This window comes from Rhinolophus sinicus, chromosome 7 (assembly GCF_057876585.1).
Source record: "Rhinolophus sinicus isolate RSI-liver-muscle chromosome 7, RSI-T2T, whole genome shotgun sequence".
NCBI classification, from domain to species: Eukaryota; Metazoa; Chordata; class Mammalia; order Chiroptera; family Rhinolophidae; genus Rhinolophus; species Rhinolophus sinicus.
This window is the reverse complement of record NC_142507.1, coordinates 30,686,330-30,696,256: the sequence shown is the minus strand read 5'-3', so window position 1 is coordinate 30,696,256 and position 9,927 is coordinate 30,686,330. Positions and strand designations below refer to the sequence as shown.

The 9,927-nt window shown below is 37.3% G+C and overlaps 1 pseudogene; it reads right to left on the bottom strand.

Annotated features, from left to right (window-relative positions):
- Positions 1-7,799: 7,799 nt before the first annotated feature.
- Positions 7,800-8,733, bottom strand: LOC109457965 (olfactory receptor 6K6-like; annotated as a pseudogene).
- Between the last annotated feature and the right edge of the window lie 1,194 nt (positions 8,734-9,927).

The window sequence follows — 9,927 nt, the reverse complement described above, 5'->3', positions numbered from 1 at the left end:
ATTGTCACCCTAATAAGCATTAATTTAAAAAAAGTCCTCAACAAAATATTCGCTTACCAAATTCAACAATACATTAAAAGGATCACACCACAATCTAGTGGGATTCATTCCTGTCATGTAAGGTTGGTTTGATATCTGCAAATCAATTAACATGATGCACCACATAAACAAAATGAGAAATTAAAAATTATACGGTCATATCAATAGATGCAAAAAAAAAGCATTTGACAAAACGCAACATCCATTTATGATAAAAACTCAGCAAATGGACATACAGACAAGAAAAAGAAATAAAACGCATCTAATGAGGAAGTAAAATTGTTATCATTTGCAGATGATATTATAGAGAACGCCAAAGATTTCACCAGAAATTATTCAAACAGATCAGTGAATTTAGCAAAGTAGCAGGATGCAAAATTAATATTCAGACATCAGTTGCATTTCTGTACACCAATAACAAACTATGAGAAAGAGAAATTAAGAAAACAATCCCATTTACAATTGCATGAAAAAATACTCAGGAATAAATTTAACAAAGGAAGGACAAGACCTGTGCTCAGAAAATTATGAGACATTGAACAGAGAAATTAAAATTTATAGATGATGTAATACAGAATTGTACACCTGAAATCTATGTAACTTTACTAACAATTTTCACCCCAGTAAACTTTAATTAAAAAAAAAGAAATTAAATAAAATACAAATTATTTTCTGAACCTTGAATTCTGATGATCAATCAATGATATAATCAAACCACATTATTTTAAAAGCTATTAAATGGCACAAATTAGTGGCAGGAAAAGGTATAAAAATCTGGTCCTTAACCCCATAGTCCAATAGTCTCTCCGTGATACCACAATCAACTGAGAACCAAGAAATTCACAGACAAAATAAACCAATGACTACTGTGATTTATCAAAGATGAGTAAGATTTCTTGAACCCTTTGAGGAAAGAAGTGTAATTTCATTTCTTGAATTCCAGATAGATGAAACAAAATTACATATGTATTGGGGCAGGGAATGGCGACCTCAGGTTAAGTTCCAGCTCTGTCACTAACTACTTACACTACCATAGGTAAGTCACTAAACTTCCCTGAGATTTAGAGTCTACGTTTGAATAATGGTGATGTCTGACGTAGTTTATTTCAAATTTTAAGATTATTTATATATCTGAAAATATTTAAAATAGTACATTGCTAGAGAAATATAGTGGACTATTATTGTTATTAATTTTATGTCATTCCATTAGGCCTAAAATTTTATAACAGGGTGTACATCCTTGGTCCATGTCTGTTAAACTATGTTTGTAGATTATACAATTAGAGATTGTTACTCTTCAGATGCAACTAATTTTTTACAATGGAATTTATTACAATAAAGAAGATTGGGAAAAAAATAATAATAATAATAATAAAATAAAATAAAAAAAGAAGATTGGGATAGAGAGGAAAAATGGCGGCGTGAGGTGAGCCTCTGTAAAGCTCCCCTGGAATTTACAACGAATCGAACAACAAAAACTCCACAAAGGACTCCCTGCACAGCAGACAGGCAAGACGAAGAGGCCGACTACCGAAATCACCTACAGGTGGGAGATTCGCGCGGGGGGGGGGGTGCACAGGATGCAGACCTAGCTCAGTGCTCTGAGCTCACTGCATCCCAGAGCTACCGCAGCTGCAGGAGAGGGAAGAATTCGGATTGCTAGGGCTCCGCTTCCCACAGGGCTGAGGGGACAGCATATAACATGGCTGAACCCAACGCTCACAGCAGAGACCTCGGAGAAAAGACTGAGGGAAGAAGGCTGAAAATGGTGGTTTAAGCCCTCACTGTCGAGCAGAGAACGGAAGCCTTAGGCACTGAGACTAGCCGCCCACTCCCTCCCCTCCCAGTGCTCGCCCCGCCCCCACCTGCCCGGTGCTAGAAGCGAAACAGTAGCAGTGTCAGATCAAAACAACAGAAAATTTGCTGTTTTGAGAACTGTGGACCGCAGACACAAATTCGCAGCCCAACTAGTTCCGGCAAAGGGGAGGGAGCTGTGGAAGCAGGACCGGCAGTGGTGGTAGTCGCCGCCATTGCTCTGGGCCACCTCTCACAACTCACCCCGCTCCTGACCCCACCTATCTGGGGGGATTTCTGCAGGAGTAAACAGAACTGCTGAAACATACAGGCTCTGAATCTTGAGCTGGAAGAGCTTTCAAACATCAAAAGCTCTCCGCGTACCAACAGGGACACTGCGCCCAGTGACCTAGACAAAATATTAACAGAGGAGAAGCCTGTCTCCCAGGGAATCCCCCCATTCTGTGAAAAGCTGGAATAGTGCAGAGAAAACATAGTACTACCGTGTGGGAGAAGAAAAATAAGCTGCAGTCGGAGGAAAAATAAAACATTCTACCAACAATTACTGGCAAACAAAAGAAAGACTGCTCCTATCAACCTGTTGCAGAAGCCACTCCTGTAGATGTCTAGGAAGAGAAATAGTAAACCAGTAATCGCCATGAATAACCAAGGCAACAAGATAGCTCAGAAAAAAAGTGAAAAATCACCAGAGAATGCACTTAAAGATACAGAAATATGTGACTTAAATGACAGAATTCAAGATTGCAGATCTTAAAAACTCAACAAGATGTAAGAAAACACAGCTAGGCAGTTAAATGAACTCAGAAACACAATCAAAGAACAGCATGAGCATTTTATGAAAGAGATTGAAATTCTAAAAAAGAACCAACTAGAATTTCTGGAGATTAAGACCTCAATAGAAGAAATTAAGTATGAAATAAGCAGCTTAGGTAGTAGAGTTGACCAGATGGAGGAAAGAATCAGTGACATCGAAGATAGAAACCTGGAAATGACATGGATGGAAGAAGAAAGAGACTTGAGACTTAAAAGAAATGAAAGAACTCTACAAGAACTTTCTGACTCCATCAGAAAGAGCAATATAAGAATAATGGGCATACCAGAAGGAGAAGAAAGAGAGAAGGGAACAGAGAATATATTCAAACAAATTGTCGATGAGAACTTCTCAAACTTGTGGAAAGAACTGGACCCTCGAATCCAAGAAGCAAATAGAACACCTAATTACTTCAATCCCAACAGGCCTTCTCCAAGGAACATTCTATTGAAGCTGTCTAAAATCAATGACAAAGAAAGAATCCTCAAGGCAGCCAGGGAAAAGAAAACAGTAACCTACAAAGGAAAGCCCATTAGATTATCATCAGATTTTTCAGCAGAAACTCTACTAGCCAGGAGGGAGTGGAACCAAATATTCAAACTATTGAAAGAGAAATTATGAGCCAAGAATAATATATCCAGTAAAGATATCCTTTAGATATGAAGGAGGAATAAAGACCTTTCCAGACATACAGAAGCTGAGAGAATTTTCTAATACACGACCCGCACTATAAGAAATACTAAAGGAGGCTATTCGACCACCATCAATAGGGACAATTTGTGGCAACCAAAATTCAAAAAGGGGGAGAGTAAAGGCCTGAACCGGAATACGGGAATGGAGAAAGTAAGCATGCTGAAGAAAATGGAATACTCTAAATATCAAACTTTCTTTTACATAAACTTAAGGGTAACCACTCAAAAAAAATCCAGAACTGAAATATATACTGTAATAAAAGAAGAAACAGAGGGAAAATCATAGAATACCACCACACAGAAATAATAGACAACAACAAAAAGTCAAAGAAACAATGGAGACACAGCCTTACCAGAAAACTAAAGATAGAATGACAGGAAATCCTCACATATCAATAATCACCCTAAATGTAAATGGACTGAACTCACCAATAAAAAGGCACAGAGTAGCAGATTGGATCAAAAAATTAAACCCAACCATATGCTATCTCCAAGAGACACATCTCAGCTACAAGGACAAGCATACACTCAAAGCGAAAGGGTGGAAATTGACACTCCAGGCAAATGGTACCCAGAGGAAATCAGGTGTAGCCATAATGATATCAGATGAAACAGACTTCAAGGTGAAAAAGATAACAAGAGACAAAGATGGACATTTCATAATGGTGAAGGGGACTATACAACAACAAGACATAACAGTCATCAATATTTATGCCCCCAATCAGGGAACACCGAAATATACCAAGCAACTACTAACAGAACTAAAGGGAGAAACTGACCGAAACACAATTATACTAGGGGACTTAAATACATCATTAACAGCTATGGATAGATCATCCAAACAGAAAATAAATAACGAAATAGCAGCCCTAAATGACACATTAGATGAAATGGACATAATTGACATTTATAGAGCACTTCATCCTAAAACATCAGACTATACATTCTTTTCTAGTGTACATGGAACATTCTCAAGGATAGACCATATATTGGGACATAAAATCAGTCTCAGCAAATTTAAGAAGATTGAAATCATACCAAGCATATTCTCTGATCACAAGGCTTTGAAATTGGATATCAACTGCAAAAAGAAAGTAGGAAAAAACACAAATACATGGAGATTAAACAACATACCTTTAAAGAATGACTGGGTCAAAGAAGAAGTCAGAAGAGAGATCAAAAGATACATAGAAACAAATGAGAATGAAAATACATCCTACCAAAATTTTGGGGATGCAGCGAAAGCAGTTTTAAGAGGGAAATTTATCTCATTACAGGCCTATCTCAAGAAACAAAAAAACTCCCAAATAGATAACCTCATGTTACACCTTAAAGAACTAGAAAAAGAAGAACAAGTAAAACCCAAGGTCAGCAGAAGAAAGGAAATAACAAAAATTAGGGCAGAAATAAATGAAATAGAGAACAAAAAGACAATAGAAAAAATTAATGTAACAAAGAGCTGGTTCTTTGAAAAGATTAACAAAATTGACAAACCCCTGGCTAGACTTACTAAGATAAAAAGAGAGAAGACACTAATTAACAAAATCAGAAACAAAAAGGGGAAGTTATCACGGACACCACAGAAATACAAAGGATCATCCAAGAGTACTATGAAGAACTATATGCCACCAAGTTCAATAACCTAGAAGAAATGGACAAGTTCTTTGAAACATATAGCCTTCCAAGGCTGAACCATGAAGAACTGGAAAATCTAAACAAACCGATCACCAGTAACAAAATTGAATCAGTCATCCAAAACTGTCCCAAAAGCAAAAGTCCGGGACCAAATGGCTTCACTAGTGAATTCTACCAAACCTTCAAAGAGGTTCTAATACCAATCCTGCTCAAACTCTTCCAAAAAATTGAAGAAGAGACAGTGCTCCCTAATTCATTTTATGAGGCCAACATTACCCTGATACCAAAACCTGGTAAGGACAGCACAAAAAAAAGAAAACTACAGACCAATATCTTTGATGAATACTGATGCAAAAATCCTAAATAAAATTCTAGCAAAAAGAATACAACAATGCATTAAAAAGATTATTCATCACGACCAAGTGGGGTTCATCCCCGGGGCACAAGGATGGTTCAACATCCGCAAATTCATCAATATGATACATCACATAAACAAAATGAAGGACAAAAATCATATGATTATATCAATTGATGCAGAAAAAGCATTTGACAAGATACAACATCCATTTATGATTAAAACACTTAATAAAATAGGTATAGAAGGAAAATACCTTAACATAATAAAGGCCATATATGACAAGCCCTCTGCTAATCTCATAATTAATGGTGAAAAACTGAAGCCCTTTGCTCTACGTTCAGGAACACGACAGGGATGTCCCCTATCACGTCTGCTTTTCAACATAGTGTTGGAAGTCCTTGCCAGAGCAATCAGGCAAGAGAAAGAAATAAAAGGCATCCAAATTGGGAATGCAGAAGTTAAATTATCACTCTTTGCAGATGACATGATGCTATATATAGAAAACCCTAAAGACTCCACCAAAAAGCTATTAGAAACAATCAACGAATACAGTAAAGTTGCCGGCTACAAAATCAACGTACAAAAGTCCATTGCTTTCCTATATACTAACAATGAAATCTCAGAAAAAGAAATACAAAAAACAATTCCTTTTGCAATTGCAGCAAAAAGAATAAAACACCTAGGAATAAACTTAACCAAGGATGTGAAAGACCTATATGCTGAAAACTATAAGATATTTTTGAAAGAAATTGAAGAAGACACAAACAAATGGAAAGATATTCCATGCTCATGCATTGGAAGAATCAACACAGTTAAAATGGCCATATTACCCAAAGCAATATACAGATTTAATGCAATCCCCATCAAAATCCCAATGGCACATTTTATAGAAATAGAACAAAATATCACCAGATTTGTTTGGAACAACAAAAGACCCCGAATAGCCAAAGCAATCTTAAGAAAAAAGAACAATAATGGAGGTATCACACTTCCTGACTTTGGCTTGTACTACAGGGCTACAATAATCAAAACAGCATCGTAGTGGCAGAAAAACAGACACATAGACCAATGGAATAGAACTGAGAACCCAGAAATAAAACCACATAAATATGGACAGATAATTTTTGACAAAGAAGCTAAAAACATACAATGGAGGAAAGACAGCCTCTTCAATAAATGGTGCTGGCAGAATTGGATAGCCACGTGCAAAAGAATCCAAAGAGGACATACAAATGGAAAATAGACATATGAAAAAATGCTCAGCATCACTAATCATCAGAGAAATGCAAATCAAAACCACAATGAGAGTTCACCTCACCACAGTCAGAATGGCTATCATCAACAAGACAAATAATAACAAGTGTTGGAGAGGCTGTGGAGAAAAAGGAATCCTCATATACTGTTGGTGGGAATGCTGAGTGGTGCAGCCGTTATGGAAAGCAGTGTGGAGGTTCCTCAAAAAATTACGAATAGAATTGCCATATGACCCAGCAATCCCTCTCCTGGGTATCTACCCAAAAAATCTGAAAATATTTATACATAAAGACACGTGTGCTCCAATGTTCATTGCAGCTTTGTTTATGGTGGCCAAGACATGGAAGCAACCAAAATGTCCTTTGATAGATGAATGGATAAAGAAGTTGTGGTATATATACACAATGGAATACTATTCGGCGGTAAGAAAAGATGATATAGGACCATTTGTGACAACATGGATGGATCTTGAGAGTGTAATGCTGAGCGAAATAAGTCAGACAGAAAAAGCAGAGAACCATGTGATTTCACTGATATGTGTTATATGAACCAAAAACAACAAAAGAACAAGACAAACAAATGAGAGACAGAAACTCATAGAGACAGACAATAGTTTAGTGGTTACCAGAGGGTAAGGGGGGTGGGGAGTGGGAGAAGAGGGTAAGGGGGATCAAATATATGGTGATGGAAGGAGAACTGACTCTGGGTGGTGAACACACAATGGGATTTATAGATGATGTAATACAGAATTGTACACCTGAAATCTATGTAATTTTACTAACAATTGTCACCCCAATAAATTTAAAAAAGAAGAAGAAGATTGGGAGAGGATAACAATAGCAATTTTCAGAATTACGACGTCTTTAATGTCTCCTCTATTCTCTTTTCTGACTACATCAGCATATTGTGCTACAAAAGAGAATGCAGGAGGAGCCCAGCTTGGAGAGTGTTAGGAAGAAGCTAACCTGTGCTATAAAGCAAGAAAACCATGTGTACTCCTTCAGCTGCCATAAACATGGTAGAGGCATTGACATAAACAGGCTAAGCAATTGCCAGCAATGATCTGTACAAAGCACTTTTTCATTCTTTTTATAATAGAACATTAGCTGTGACAATAAAAAAGAGCACAATCATGAACAATATCAGGGATAGTGAAATGCCAAAGTTTCAGGAGGATATTCAGAGTCTCCAGGACCTAGTTCTCTCTCTCTCTCTCAACCTCACCAGTCCTTTTCTGATAGCAGAAAGGCCTCCAAATATCATCTTCTATGTCCTTGTTTCTCAAGCTATAGCCAATGAGGTTGAGGAAGAGAGCTAGAAAAAAAAGCTACAGCAATCTTGATGTCCTAAAACACTGAGTAGGTGGCTGAAAATCACAAATATATGACAGCCACACTACCCAGAAAAAAGCAAGAACACAGCAAGGTGTGCAGCACTGGTGGAAAAAGCCTTGTGACAGCCTTCAGATGAAAGCATCCCCAAAATCACCACAAAGATCCAGGGGTAGAATAAGGTAATGACCAGGAAGAAGACCAATGTCTCCACTACATGTATGGCATCCTCAATGACCACCAGGGATGTATCTGTGGAGGCCAAGCTCAGCACATGTATGAAATGATAGACGGTGGGCTGGATCTCATTGGAGCTACAAAAACGCACGTTGGCTATCCACACAACTTCAAGGAATACAAGAAAAAGGCTGGTTACAAAGTTTGGAAGTCATGATAGTTGGGTAATGGAGAGGATCCTGTCAATGGCCATTGCTGTCAGGACAGAGCGTTCTGTGATACCAACAGGGTGTAAGTAGTACATCTGCCTGAGGCAACCAGCCAGAGACATGGGCTTCTGATCACCAACTAGGCTAGAGAGCACCTTGGGGATGGTGGTCATTGTATACCAGATCTCCAGGAAAAAGAGGACCATTATGAAGAAACACATGGGCTTGTGCAGGCTCATGTCCAGCTGGATGACAATGAGTATTATTAGGTTCCCAGTTATGATAAATCCATATATGAGAAGCTAGGGAATAAAGAATGATTGGCAATTCTCATGCAGATGCAGGAACATAGAGAATAGGAACTCACTGACCATAAACTTGTCTGATTCCCACTGGCCATAAAATTTGTCATGTGTTAAATGAAGAAAAAAGACAAAGAAACTCCTGGAATTGGGATAGTGATTATCCATTGAAAACTACTTCACTACTTTCTGTAATCAGTTACTCTGGGATCCTAAATAGGTCAGTAGAAATATATCTCAGATGTACATCCATAATAGAAACATCCAAAATATTTGTTTTTTGTCCCTAAATGCAATTTTTAATAAACGTTTTCAATTGATGCAAAGAAAACATGAATTTAATTCAATGGAAATATCCTTTGGAGGTTAAGTCACTTATTTAATTTCTTAGTTCTTCTCACTTTCTGACATTCTGTTCCACTTTAAACTGTGTTCATTTCTTTCCAACTAGTCTCTACTTTTGTTTTCAGTAATTTTTTCAAAAACGTAAATACACTGTCAGTAGCCCTTCTTTTAGTAATTCTTCATGTTTCTTTCTCCATCTTTTCTAGGCCTGATAGCTAATCTGGGGTTCACAAAGTTTTCATCTTTATTTCTCTGCCTTTTACTGTTCGTATCATAGTAACATGTTTGTTTTTCTGGGCAAGTAACCAAAGGTCAGAAAATATTCCTCCTCTCATTTTCTTTTTTTATCTATAACTCTTCCTCTCACAACGGTTCATTATTGACACTTGTTCAGACTAAGAGTCTCTCCAGAATCACCTTGAATCTAATTAGTGGCCATTGAATTTTGGACAAGCATATAATTCCTCCCCTGCCCATCCCATCCCTCTAGCAAAGTCACATCTATGAGACAAAGAAAGGAAATCATTTTGAAGAAAATAATCACTTCTATATATCTACTGCTAACTTGGGAAGGAAGTGTCATGAAAATCAGCTGCAATAGAAATCAGACCAGCATCTACCTGTTGGGGAGGCTAATAAAAGTGACAGCAGTATGTATTACCTCTCACTTTGACTATTTTAACATCTTTCTCACAGGTCTTCTTACTTCCAACACATTCTACAGATGAGCATTTCTAAGCATAATTTTTACTTTCCTGCTTCTTTTCAAATACATTTAAGAATAAAGCCCAAAGATCTTAGCTTGATTATCCTTTTCTTCTCTGACCTGGTCCAAATTAAATTTTAAAGCCAAATAATTTCTTAAGCACGCATCAGCTCAATAAAATAGGAAGGTTTTTCACCACTTCTTTTTTTTTTTTCATGTCATTCCTTCCTTCCATTTTCTTGATCTCTTTGTT